This window comes from Pan troglodytes, chromosome 16 (genome assembly GCF_028858775.2).
Source record: "Pan troglodytes isolate AG18354 chromosome 16, NHGRI_mPanTro3-v2.0_pri, whole genome shotgun sequence".
NCBI lineage: Eukaryota > Metazoa > Chordata > Mammalia > Primates > Hominidae > Pan > Pan troglodytes.
The window spans coordinates 42866190-42880300 of NC_072414.2; the positions used below are offsets into that span (position 1 = coordinate 42866190).

The following is a 14111-nucleotide window of genomic DNA, read 5'->3' on the forward strand; positions in this document are numbered from 1 at the left end:
CCACCTAAAGTTAGTAGGGCCCAAAACCAAGAGAAGCAATGATAATAAAATAAAGTAACATGTTTCAAAAGTGATAAATCAACCTAAAAAATATAACCTAGGTTCAATCTTCAAATGTGTAATTTCAAAGAATGAGAGAAAATTGGTAGGAATTGGTGAGAATACCTTTGTAGCAGAAATGCCAATAACGCTTAAGGATTTAGAAGGAGGTCTAAATAAATTTAATTATTTTTAAAAGATAAAAAGAAATAATTGAACACAACTTTACTAAAGGCCATGAATATTCATAGTAAGAGAAGAAGATGCCGAGTCAGATTTGTCGACGTTTTGTCGATGAAAAGAGTTAAACTCTGTAAAATACTTGAAGAAATTTATTCTGAGCCAAATATAAGTGACCATGGCCTGTGACGCAGCCCTCAGGAGGTCCTGGGAACATGTGCCCAAGGTGGTTGGGGTACAGCTTGGTTTTATATATTTTAGGGAGGCATGAGACATCAATCAAATACATTTAAAGGCTAGGCACGGTGGTTCACGCCTGTAATCCCAGCACTTTGGGAGGCTGAGGTGGGCGGATCACTTGAGGTCAAGAGTTTGAGACCAGCCTGACCAACATGGTAAAACCCCATCTCTACTAAAATACAAAAATTAGCTGGGCATGGTGGTGCGCACCTGAAATCCCAGCTACTTGGGAGGCTGAGGCAGGAGAATCACTTGAATCCAGGAGGTGGAGGTTGCAGTGAGCCAAGATTGTGCCACTGCACTCCAGCCTGGGTGACAGTGTGAGACTTCATCTCAAACAAACAAACAAACAAACAACCCAGATACATTTAAGAAATACATTGGTTTGGTTCAGAAAGGTGGGATAACTCAAAGCAGGAGTTTCCAGGCTATAGGTAAATTTAAACATTTTCTGGTTGACGATTGAGTTTATCTGAAGACCTAGGATCAGTGGAAAGGAATGTTCAGGTTAAGATAAAGGATTGTGGAGACTAAGTTTTATTATGCAGAGGAATCTCTCAGATAGCAGAGTTCAGAGAGAAAGCAGGTTGTAAAATGTTTCTTATTGGACCTAAAAGGGTGCCAGGCTCTTAGTTGATTATCTCCTGGATCTGGAAAGGAAGGAAGGAAAACAAAAGGGAAAGGGGATTCTCTATAGAATGTGGATTTTTTCCACAAGACACTTTGCAGGGCAATTTCAAGGTATGGCAAGGAAATATATTTTGGGATTAAGTATTTTTTCCTTGTCTCATAATGTTATGCCAGAGTCAGATTGAAAAGTAAGTCGTGATATACAGGGTCAGATAAAACCCATCTGATGAGAATTTATGGTTTGTAGGGCATGACTCCCTGGACCCCTTAGGTAGGAATTTGGGCAAAATGAAAAACAGAGCTTAGTCCTCCATCCCCCTTCTTGGCCAAAAAGCATTCCACAAAATGCATATGCAGGCCAACAAACAGCAACAGGTCCCACAATGCTAGGAACGCTCATTCCTAGAGTAGTCTGGTTGGGTGATAATAATTTTAAGTATTTGCAATTTGGATCATGGGGGGAGGAAATGGTCTGACCTGGTGTAATAACCAGTAGTTTAAGGGGTGAGATGGAGTCAGACCTAGGGTTTAGTATAAAAAAATCCCAGATCATATCTACTTTGTGAGCTATCATGATCTGGGTCTTTAATTGTGCCTTGTTCATTTTGCTGTAACTGGCATAACATTTACAAGAGATATATAATGCTAATACAGTGACAAATACCAAGATAAATACCGAGACGAATGCCAAAATACCCAAGATAGCAAAGATTAGGCATCCAAGAAGGTTACAGGTAGAGTCAGAGGGCAGTAAACAACCTAACCAGCAAAAAAAAAACCACTGCATGCATCATCATATTCTTTGATCAGACTCACAATGTGTTTACCCTCCTTATCAAGGGTCGTTTGAACCTTATGATAAATCTTATTTGAGGATTATAGGACTGACACTAAATCAGAATCTAATAAATTTAGTCTCTCTTCCGGCCAATTTATCTCCATGGGTATAACATCCTGAGGAGGGTATAAATCAAATGCAAGGAATGCCTGGCCCTCAATGTCTAAATTGTTATAGGACTTATTAACAGTGGACAAATCTATTTTTCCCACCACCTTTGTATTGCACCATATACTGGTATTTGGGAGAGAAAAGGAGGTTTTGTTACAGGAGAAGTCATGTAATTCTACAGTGTCATTTTGTTGTCCCTCCCAACAGAAATGGCCCTTCCTTATATACCAGATGCTATGTTCCATGGGGGTGGATATTAGAGGCCAAGTTTAGGAAAATCAGGGTTCCAATTGGTTTGAGGCCATAGCCATTCTCCTTTTCTCTTTTCATAATCTGAAAGGGAGATGGAATACCATGTGTTATTATCAGCTAAAATAGCCCACCTATTTCCCAGGGGTAGTACCTTTGAGCCTCATTTAACTTCGGTGCCTGTGCTCTGAGAATACAATGTTTAAGATCACACTTAACGTCCAAAAATCTCCATAAGTTTGGAGGACCACATATTTTCCACAGGTGTTTGGATTGTGCCTCAGTACTGAGAATTGTAGACCATTGCTTCATATCCACCTCTGATTCCATTTGTAATAAAATAGACATGAGCCCCTATCAGGTAAGAGTACATGCTTGTTCCCATCTTTGGATTTGGGAGTATGTTTTCATGGTTTGTCTGGTTTCTTCTATCCATTTGATGAGTGCTGCATTATCTTTTAAAGCAGCTTCCCATCCTTTTCCCTCTTCCTGGAATAGCATTCCTTCAATGTGGCCTATTTTTGATAGGGATTTTTTTTTCTAAAGAATGTCTCTCTTCATTAGCCATGAACTCAGCTTGCCCCAGTATGCCTTGCCCAGCTCTGACTCCTCCAGTGAGGTCATGCTTTAGTTTTTTGGGTGGCCAATTTTCGTGTATCCATCAAGAATGCTGTTGCCATTGTATACTGATGCCATTTGTACAATTTGGATAAATGGAGTCAATGCAGAACCGCTGGGTATCCCAAACAATTGTTAGGTGAGTGGAGGTTACACCTAAGTATGCTCTTGTCTGGGTATTCCATGAGGCTTCCCAGTGGCGCCCTGGTTTTAGGGTGGAATTTGTGCTGTCAGGGACTTCTGTCCACCAATTGACTTCCATAAATAGTTATTTAAGGGCAGTGTCAGTGTGGTTGGTACTGGATAGGAGCATCCAGCCACAAGCACAGGGCTGGTAGTTATTTGGGCAGGCCATGCTATGGCAGTTTACACAGGAGACATTGTAACAAGGCAGTTGTCTCAAGTGATCATCCCCAATATCTATTGTTATGCAACGTTCTACCTGGTTAGACCCCCTCAGTGATCATCCTGAGGCATTGTTAGAAAAAGTATTCCTGCAGGGTGTCATATTTGGTTGCAGCCCTATAATAGGGGTACCTAAAAAGTGGGGACCTTGGGGAATGTTTAGAATGGTGCTCTTCCATATAACAGTCTTCATTTCCTCCTGGTCTATATCATACCAAATGATGTGGGCTCTGCCTGCAGGAAGACTACTGAGGTTTACAGGGAACTGGGAGAAATTTTCAGGTTTGAAAAGAGGAGTGTGGGGTAGGTAGACAGAGGAGATTGTGGGAATGAGAATGAACAAGTAAAACATTTTCCTGGCTTTAGCAAGGGAATGTATAGCCACATCCATTTAGAAAGTTATACCAAAGAAGATTGCATAGATTCCAAACAGCTTCTTAGGGGTCTCAGTTAAAACATTTGGGTTTTAGCAATATTCTATAGCAAGGAAAGTAAGAATGATGGTTATTTTAGGGTTCATGAGGACTAGCCTGGTCCAGCATCTCTGGAAGTATGTTGACTTTGTTGTAGCCCTAGAGATTGGCTGAGCCTCCAGTGTTCTCTTGATTTGCAGGTGGGTGTCAGAGACTGCTGCGGAAGTTCAGGGGCGGTCAGGATGTGGTCAGGTGCTCATTTTAGGTGTAAAATGTGAATCCAAGAAGCGACTCTCTTTAACGTGCAGAGCAAGAGTTGGTTAAAAGCACCTGAAAAGGTCCTTTCCGGAGGGGTTGTAAAGAATCCTTCAGTTGGTGTCTAGTTAATGCTATTAATTCAGCCATCTGGGCTGATTTGACTCCTTGGAGTTGGGCACTTTCGATTATGTCTGTTATGGAAGTGATGGTGTATCCTGCCTGGTAATATCCCTTAAATAAGAACCATCTGTGAACCAAATTAATTCAGCATTCTCAATGGGAGTTTTCCTATAAATCTTCCTTAGAGGAGAGTAAGATATTAGTTAGTAGAGTGCAGTCATGTTCCTCTTCCTTTTGTTGTCCACCTGGAAGGGAGACCAGGGTAGCAGGGTTAAGAGTGTTACAGCACTTCAAAGTGATGTTGAAGGCAGAAAGCAGGAGTACCTCATAAGAGGCAAGGTGGCTAACAGAATATTGTTAAGTGTAGTGACAGCTTAGAAGAGATTTCACGAGTGGGGGACATAGATGGTCAGAGGGGACCCTAGGACAAATTCTTCAATGTTTTTGCATAATGTGGCTGCAGCTGATATAGCCCTCATGCAAGGAGGGTGCCCCCTTGCAACTCGATCTAACTGTTGACTAAAATAACCAATTGGTCTGTGATTGTCACCATGTTTTTGAGTTAATACTCCTAGAGCATTCCCATTTATTTCATGTACGAAGAGGGAAAAAGGAAGACTGTAATTGGGGTGGCCTATAGCAAGTGCTTGGGTGAGAGCCTGTTTTAGATCTTCTATGTGTTGTTTTTTCCCTCTCTTCCCAGTGGATTGGGTCTGGCTGGGTCTGTTTTAGTTTTTTATGTAGGGGTTGAGCAATTAAGGAGTAGTATGGAATCCAGCTCCTGTAATAGCCTGTTAACCGTGAGAAGCCTCTTAATTGCTTTTTAGTTTTGGGCAGGGGAAATGTCATAACAGCAGAGATTCTCTCAGGGTTTATTAAAAGCCCCCTTGGGGAAATCATATGTCCCAAATATTTAACTTGGGGGAGGCAAAATTGTAATTTATCTTTTGGCACTTTGTGTCCCTTAAAAGCAAGCTGTTTAAGGACTGTATCTTCTCTGCATTTTGATAGGGAGGACGAACAATAAATCATCCACATACTGAGTTAGAGTACATTCATTTGGAAATTCAATGTCATCTAAATCTGCCTTTAGTGTTTGAGAAAAATAAGTAGGACATTCAGAGTAGCCCTGGGGTAAGACTGTCTATGTGTATTGGTGATTTTCCCAAGTGGAAGTGAAAAGATACTGGCTATTTTGCTCTACAGGTATGCTGAAAAATGCACTACATTAATCAATAACAGAGAGGTGGCTGCAGTGATAGGAATATTGGACAGTAAGGTGTGGGAGTTAGGAACAACAGGGTGTCTAGGAACTATTATTTTATTTATAGCTCTTAGGTCTTGAACAAATCTCCAGCCTTTCTCATTTGGCTTTTTAACTGGGAGGACTGGTGTACTACAGGGGCTGGTGCAGGTTATTATGAGTCCTTTGTCTAAATAGTCCTGAATGATTGGCTTGATTCCTAGGAAGGCTTCAGGTCTAAGGAGATACTGCCTTACATTTGGCAGAGGTTTGGATTTATTTATGGTTATCTCTATAGGGACTGCTGACTTAATTCTCCCAATATTTGTGGAAGAGCTTGCCCATAAGGAGTCTGGTACTTTAGATAAGAAAGGCTCTAATTCTTCCTGTCCAGAATCTTGATTGACTTTCCCAAGCACAATACTACATGTGGGTTTTTGTAAGTCTCCCAAGTTGAGAATAATTTCTCCCTTTTGTGAAAATGAGATATGAGCATTACGGGTCTCTAGGAAATCCCGTTCCAGCACGTGTGTGTGGGACACTATCTACTATAAGAAAAATGTGATCCCTCACTAGTTCTCCTAGTTGAAATTGAAGGGGATTTGATTTAAAGGCTATAATAGGAGAGTTTGAAACCCCTACCATGTGTACTTTTTCTTTACTCCAAGGGAGAGGGTTTTTAATCAAGGTAGGGTTGCAGACTGACAGTGTAGTGCTGGTGTCGACAAGGGCTTTGATATTTTCCCCATTTATGGATATTTCTACTTCTCCTAAAGCATTAGTTAGAAGTAGGGGGAAAACCCTCTCTATTCCCTCAGAGCATCCTTATTCTGATTTTTGAGTTGTTCTGGTGCCTTCCTTTGGGGTCCTTTGCCCATGTTGAGCAAGCGCCCATTTAAGTTTTTTACATTATTTTAAAAAATGTCCTTTCTTTTTGCAATAGTGGCAAATTGCTTCCTCTTGGGGTTGCTTAGATCTCTGGAGACCATGGGACCCTTGCAAACTCCCAACTTGGTTACTAAGTTGTTTTAGTTGTAAACTTATAATTTTAGAGACTATTTCCTTTTCTTTCTTCATGATTGCTTGTGACAACTGGTCAGCTAGGGTGACTAGGTGGCTAGTGGGAAAGGAAGCCCAAGTCACATTATTCTTCTTTATTAGGGTTGCTAACTCTCTATCTAAACCTTGAATAAACTCAGAATTAAGTTAGGTGTCACTTTTACCGTGCTCAAAGTTTTCAGGAGGTATTCCTGAAAACTCTTTGAATGTCTTTTCAAACCTGATATAAAAGTCAGGCATGATCTCGTTTGGGTGTATTTTACATTGTTGCACCTTTGCTCAATCTATCAATCTATAACCTTGGGGAATATCTGTGGTACAGTGTCACAGAGGCGATTGCAGAGCTCTCTGCATTTCTCTCTTCCAGTTGCATCTATTTTGTCAAAATCTTCTAAAGGCTGTTTCCAATCTGGTACTCTAAACCATTCTTCAGCTTTGTTTTTGGAGACCAGTAACTGAATCAGCTGATATAGGTCAGAGAACCCTGGGTCATAAATCTTAAGACTTAACTGGAATTCCTAAGCAAACCCAAAGGGATCTTCAATCGGATTGAGGAATCCAGATACCAGGGACTTAACTATGATTTGGTCCAGGGGGCATATATTATGTTAGAATCCCCTCTGCTTATGGGTTTTACTCTAAAAGGAGCAACTACTATATTATTTTCTGCAGCTATTTCTGGTCCCCCTGTGGTTTGAGGCAAGGGAGGAGGGAAAGGAGGAGGAAAAATGAAATTGTCTGGATAAGGAAGTTCAGAGAGTAGAGGGTCAGGAGGAGCAGAAGGGGAGTCAGTTTCTGGAGCCTTCCTGATTTCAGAAGTGACTTTTACTGGTTTTTTAAATTCTGAAACAGTTTCAAAAATTTTTAAATTAACTTCCTGGAGGGAGGCAAGCTTATCTTTCCCTCTTTTTGATGATTCTAGATGCCAGCTAAAGTACGATTGCCATTCATTTTCTTTGATTTGGGAGCCTAATTTGTCTAATCTAGCATGCAGGAAAGCCAATTTAGGAATATCAAAGTCCCCTATTTCGGAAACCTTAAACCTAGGTCATCTTTAGTAAGATCTTTCCATTTACATAAATACTTGCAAGTAAAGGCACCACAATTATTAAACATAAACTCAGTTGGAGTGCCCACAGGGGGCCACTCTCCTTGCCTTTCCTCTTTTTTGGAGGATTTATTTCCTATCTTTTTTTTTTTTTTTTTTAGGGAACTGACCTGCGGCCTAAGGTTTTTGTGTGGTGGATCGATATGTGCTGCCTGTCAGTAGCACTCCACAGTGTGTCACCACTGAGTTATTTCTACACTCTTACGTGTCTCAATTTCTCTCTTCAGAGGTCTATCACCTCTGAGAGGGCTCAAGACGCTGGGTGATCAGCCCTTATGTGCATTTCCTGGATGAGCCTTTTTAAATTAATATTTGTTGGAGAGTTTCCTATAGGGCCGCTGCACATTACAGGGGATCAACCCCCCAACCTCCGCAGACACTCCCACGAGGCCCCCGGTCACCCAGAGGTGCCTTTCAGCTGGGAGGAGCAAAATGCCCTTTCACTTCAGAGCTGAGGAACTCAGTCTCTCACTTACTTATGAAAAACAACAGTTCAGTTCCTCACGCAAAGTGTGCACAGACAAGCCAATTGAGATTAATTTTGAGAGAAAAAGCAATGGAGAAAGATCCTTTTGAATGCACTTCTGAAACTAAAATTAAGATTTTAACCAACTTCCTAGGAGAAAAGACAGAGAGGAAAAAATCAGCTTAGAATAAATCAAGGACCGTCAACCAAAACAGGAGGTTGGGGCTCAGGAGAACTTACCAGTTCCACCGAAGGAGAAGCTCGAATTCGGTGAGGCTTCAATGGGCTCCTGCTGGTACCTTAGCTCCAGTTTTGGGCAACTCCTTCAGGGTCCTGAGTCTTCTCTGAGGCCCAATGTTGGGCACCAGATTATTGTTGGTGAAAAGAGTCAAACCCTGTAAAATATTTGAAGAGATTTATTCTGAGCCAAATATAAGTTACCATGGCCTATAACACAGCCCTTAGGAGGTCCTGAGAACATATGACCCAGGTGGTCGGGGTACAGCTCGGTTTTATATATTTTAGGGAGGCATGAGACATCAATCAAATACATTTAAGAAATACATTGGTTTGGTTCCGAAAGGTGGGACACCTCAAAGCGGGGGTTTCCAGGCTATAAGTAAATTTAAACATTTTCTGGTTGACAATTGGTTGAGTCCACCTGAAGACCTGGGGTTAATGCAAAGGAATGTTCAAGTTAAAAAAAAGGATCATAGAGGCTGTGGCGTGGTGGCTTGCGCCTGTAATCCCAGCACTTTGGGAGGCTGAGGTGGGCGGATCACCTGAGGTCGGGAGTTCGCGACCAGCCTGACCAACATGGAGAAACCCCATCTCTACTAAAAATACAAAATTAGCCAGGTGTGGTGGCACATGACTGTAATCCCAGCTACTCGGGAGGCTGAGGCAGGAGAATCGCTTGAACCCGGGAGGCGGAGGTTGCGGTCAGCTGAGATCGTGCCATTGCACTCCAGCCTGGGCAACAAGAGTGAAACTCTGTCTCAAAAAAAAAAAAAAAAAAAAAGAAAAGAAAAAGGATCATAGAGACCAGGTTTTATTATGCAGAGGAATCTCTCAGATAGCAGAGTTCAGAGAGAAAGCAGGTTGTAAAATGTTTCTTATCAGACATAAAAGGGTGCCTGGCTCTTAGTTGATTATCTCCTGGATCTGGAAAGAAAAGGAAAACAAAAGGGAAATGTGGATTTTTCCCACAAGATACTTTGCAGGGCAATTTCAAGGTATGGCAAGGAAATATATTTTGGGGTTAAATATTTTTTCCTTGTCTCATAATGTTATGCCAGAGTTAGAATGAAAAGTGTGTCACGATATATAGGGTCAAATAAAACCCATTTGATAAGAATTTATGGTTTGTAGTGCATGACTTCTTAGACTCCTTAGGTAGGAATTTGGGCAAAATAAAAAAATCAGAGCTCAGTCTTCAGTTTGATCAATAGTTCTTTTTATAATAAAATTGTAAAGATTATTTCTAAATGCTAGTTTTTATTTTTATAAAGAAACGTATGCTACTATGTACTTTGAAAAAAACACCCGGACTGGGTGCGGTGGCTCAATCCTGTAATCCCAGCACTTTGGAAGGCCGAGGCAGGTGGATCACAAGGTCAAGAGATCAAGACCATCCTGGTCAACATGGTAAAACCATGTCTCTACTAAAAATACAAAAATTAGCTGGGCGTGGTGGTGTGTGCCTGTAGTCCCAGCTACTCGGGAGGCTGAGGCAGGAGAATCACTTGAACCTGGGTGGCAGAGGTTGCAGTGAGCCAAGATTGCATCACTGCACTCCAGCCTGGGCGACACCATCTCAAAAAAAAAAAGAAAAAGAAAAAAGAAAAAAACATCTGGAGTCATATACACATAATGTTACAGCAATTATCAAGGAAAGAATACCTATTTGTATGGATTTTTATCTGATCTGATACAGAAGTTTCCAAATGTTCTTGAAACTTGTGAGGGTGTTTTCTTTCATAAAACCGTAAACTTGGTCTCCTTTAAAAATTCCACCTGGAGAGCTACTGATTAACTTGTAAACTTACTGTCCCTTGATACATTTTAAGTGTGTTTCAGTAATGGGATCATAAAAAATTTGCCCTTAGGCCGGGCGCGGTGGTTCACGCCTGTAATCCTAGCACTTTGGGAGGCTGAGGCAGGTGGATCACCTCATGTCAGGAGTTCGAGGCCAACCTGACTAACATGGTGAAAGCACTTCTCTACTAAAAATACAAAAATTAGCCTGGCATGGTGGTACACGCCTGTAATCCCAGCTACTCGGGAGGCTGAGACATGAGAATAGCTCGAAGCTGGGAAGCAGAGGTTGATCGCGCCATTGCACTCCAACCTGGGTGACAGAGCAAGACTTCGTCTCAAAAAAAAAAAAAAAAAAAAAAAAAGAAGGAAATTTGCCCTTGTGCCCCTTCTTATGAATTCTGATGGATGATGGAGAACGAAGAGAGGAAAGAGTAAGATAAAAAAAACAAAAGCCACCAGATGGAGGATAAAAATATTACGGTTATTCTTTTAACTTATCCAGGAACAGAATGAGTAGCATTTTCAGTGTAATGCCCTCACGGTGTATTTCAGAATACTCAGCACCTCCTAACCATTTTACATCTAGAAAGCTCCCAAAAAAAGGCTAATTTGGTTTACTGCCACTTTGGGACGATTCTGGTTCTGGGTGGATTCTGGTTCTGGGACGGAGTTGTTTTCCTTGTCTGTCCCCTCTGGATGCAGTTACGTAGCCATCTAGTGACTGAGTTGGGAATTGCAGCTTCCTTTCACATTGGGGAAGTCTGCCAATTCACCCTGCCTCATGGCAGATGTGGAATGAAAGAAATTCGGTTGGCAAACCTCCTACTAACGGAGAATACCTTAGTGAACCACTTTGCAAGTCCGTCTCCTACATCCTTGTGCAGGCATCTCTTGTGCAGAGCCTTACATTCTTAGATTACCTCACAGGGATACCAAGAGCATAAGATGAAGTTACATAAACTAGAACACAAAAATGTATTTTAAAAAATTACTGTTGTTTTTGTTAGAAAACCCTTTGGAATAGGTCGTTAAAGAGCCTTGTTAAGTGCAAGTCTGTCACAAAATCAGAGATGTTAAAGAAGGCAAGACTTGAGAAATCAATAGTCCAAGCCCTTTATATGAAGAATGAGGAAATTGAGGCTCAGAGAGGTAAAATGAAAGGAAATTCATGGGGTTGTTATACTTTCATTCATTTATTAACGATATCATTCACTGAGTTTCTACTTGGAGTAGGGTGCTGGGGAAACAAAGATGGATAACACATAAGGGGCACTCTGTCTAGAGGGAAGCCAGACTTGGAAGCAATTTTTAAAAAGTATATCAGAGCAGTGGTGACTGTGCAAAGCGCCTGCTTATGCTAGACCTGGGGACACTGAATCCCATTTAGACAACATGCTTTAAAAAGTACACAGAATCGGATGGGCGCAGTGGCTCACACCTGTAATCCCAGCACTTTGGGAGGCCGAGGTGGGTGGATTACTTGAGGTCAGGAGTTTGAGACCAGCCTGGCCAACATGGTGAAACCCTATATGTACAAAACACACAAAAATTAGCCAGGCATGGTGTCGCATGCCTTTAGTCCCAGCTACTTGGGAGGCTGAGGCAGAGGCAGGAGAATCGCTTGAACCTGGGAGGCAGAGGCTGCAGTGCGCCAAGGTTGCACCACTGCACTCCAGCCTGGGCGACAGAGTGAGACTCTGTCTCAAAAAAAAAAAAAAAAAAAAACACAGAATCAAACAAAATGTGGTATATCCATATCATGGAATATTATTCAGTCTTACAAAGGGAGGAAATTCTCACATGTGCTACAACATAGAGGAAACTTGAGGACATTATGCTAAGTGAAAAATAAGCCAGCTGCAAAAGAGAAAATACTGTATGATTACATTCATATGAGGTACCTAGAATAGTCAAATTCATAGAGACAGAAAGTAAAATGTGGTTTCCAGGGGCTCAGTGGGGAGGCAAATGGAGAGTTATTGCTTAAAGTATAGAGTTTTGCTTTGGGAAGATGAAAAAATTCTGGAGATGGATGGTGGTGGTGGTAATAGAGCAATGTGAATATACTCAATACTACTGAACTGTACACTTGAAAATAGTTAAGATGGTAAACTTTATGTTATGTCTATTTTACCAGTTTTTAAAAAAGTACACAGAAAGCAATGAGAATGAATCAAGTATAGCTACACACAATATGACATGGATAACTCTTACAATGTTGAGCAAAAGAAGCCAGATACAAAATGGTGCATACTGTGTGATTCTGTTGATATAATTCACATGTTAGAAGTCAGTATGGTGGTTACTTCTGGGGGAGGCAGAGATAAAAAAGTAGCATAAACTTCTAGGGTTCTGGTAATATTTCTGTTTCTTGACCAAGTAGTGTTCATGTGTAAAAGTTAATTGCACAGTATATTTATAATTCGTGCAGTTTTCTGTATGTATCTTAAGCTTCAGGTTTTTTTCTTTTTTCTTTTTTTTTAAATGGGACAGAGACAAAGTGAAGGGGAATCACCAGGACAGTTAAGGGACTTTAAACATTTGTAGGAGGAAAAGTCGAACAATTTCAGGGTGGTCGAAGTAGTTTGTAGTCTTCAAATATCTGAAGGAGTGGCATATGGAAGAGGAAGCAAACTTTGCTCACTATACCCAGAGGGGTAGGACTTGGAGGTGGTGGTGAGCCAGAGTTAGAGGAAGACAGAATTTAGCTCATTATAAATGATGCTTCAATTATAGGGTAAGAATTGGATCTCTTAGGAAAATCACACAGCTTCAACTTTGGGACTAAAGGTAATTGGGTATGAATCCTGGCTCTGCCACTTACTTGGATGAATTATGTCACTCAATCGAGTTTCACTTTCTACATCTGTAAAATGCGACTAGTACTAACCACTTGCTGGGTTACTTTCAGGACTAGTGATAATGTATAGCACATACTTTGCCTAGGCCCTGGCCCATAGGAAGTGCTGAAGAAGTAGTAGAAGTTATTTTCAGAAGAAAATGACATAGAAGATGGATTACACCTCAGTGAGGTGTTATGTATTAAAGCATTGGTTCCTTTCAACCCCAAGAATCTATGTAACTTGCCCAAGGTCACACAGCTAGTAAAGCCTTCAGTTCCTGATTGGTCCACTCCACTGGGCTGCCTTAGGTGAGAGGATTTCTAGCATCAAGCCGTTGCCCATCAGGGCTAATCAGATAATCATGTCTGTAACAGACCATGAGGGATAGGATCTTATTCCTTTAAATTCTGACTGTACTCTACAATAGTTCAAAGGGGGAAATCTGGGATGCTGGTTCAAGTGGTAGCCGTGAACAGACAGGTTACGGCTTGAAAGCACCAGGTATTGGTTTGTGTGTGTGTGTGTGTGTGTGTGTGTGTGTGTGTGTGTGTGGTGTGGTGAGTGAGAGAAATTGTTTAAAAAAAATTTTTTTTTAATGGATTAAGGAAAAAATTTGAAGATAAGTTTAGCCAACTTCACCATTTTTCAGGGTCCAGCTCTTACTGACTGAATAAATAAATCATGAGGCAGAAACAAGAGATACTGCTTTGAAAACCAGTTTCTTTGGCCGGGCATGGTGGCTCATGCCTGTAATCCCAGCACTTTGGGAGGCCGAGGCGGGTGGATTGCCTGAGGTCAGTAGTTCGAAACCAGCCTGGCCAGCATGGTGAAACTCTGTCTCTACTAAAAATACAAAAATTAGCCAGGCATGGTGGCAGGTGCCTGTAATCCCAGCTAATCGGGAAGCTGAGGCAGGAGAATCCCTTGAACCTGGGAGGCGGAAGTTGCAGTGAGCTGAGATTGTGCCATTGCACTCCAGCCTGGGCAACAGAGCGAGACTTCATCTCAAAAAAAAAAAAAAAAAAAAAAAAAGAACAGTTTATTCATTTGTAGGCAAAAGCAATGGACTCAATCCACAAAGGTGAGAAAAACCTGAGTTAACACTTTGGCCTAAATTTTCCCAAAGCCTCTTTCTTAGCCTGACTCCAGGCTGCTTAACCCTTATATTTCCAAAGGAAATGACTTGCTGGGGCGGGGCGTCTCAGTTTCTACTCTAGGCTTTCTTCCCAACCTCTGTTGAATATTTCTGCC

At 41.4% G+C, this 14111-nt stretch overlaps 1 long non-coding RNA gene across 2 annotated transcripts in view; it reads right to left on the reverse strand.

Annotated features, from left to right (window-relative positions):
- LOC107968623 (uncharacterized) overlaps window positions 1-14111 on the reverse strand; it is a 47798-nt gene that overhangs the window by 5798 nt on the left and 27889 nt on the right. The window contains exons 3-4 of one of the 2 annotated variants that reach the window (XR_001709950.4): window positions 8218-8372; window positions 983-4346 (exon numbers count right to left, since the gene is read on the reverse strand). This is a non-coding gene — a long non-coding RNA (uncharacterized LOC107968623). Of the gene's footprint in view, window positions 1-982; window positions 4347-8217; window positions 8373-14111 lie in introns of those variants that run through there. The other variant, XR_010151698.1, reaches the window with a different exon arrangement.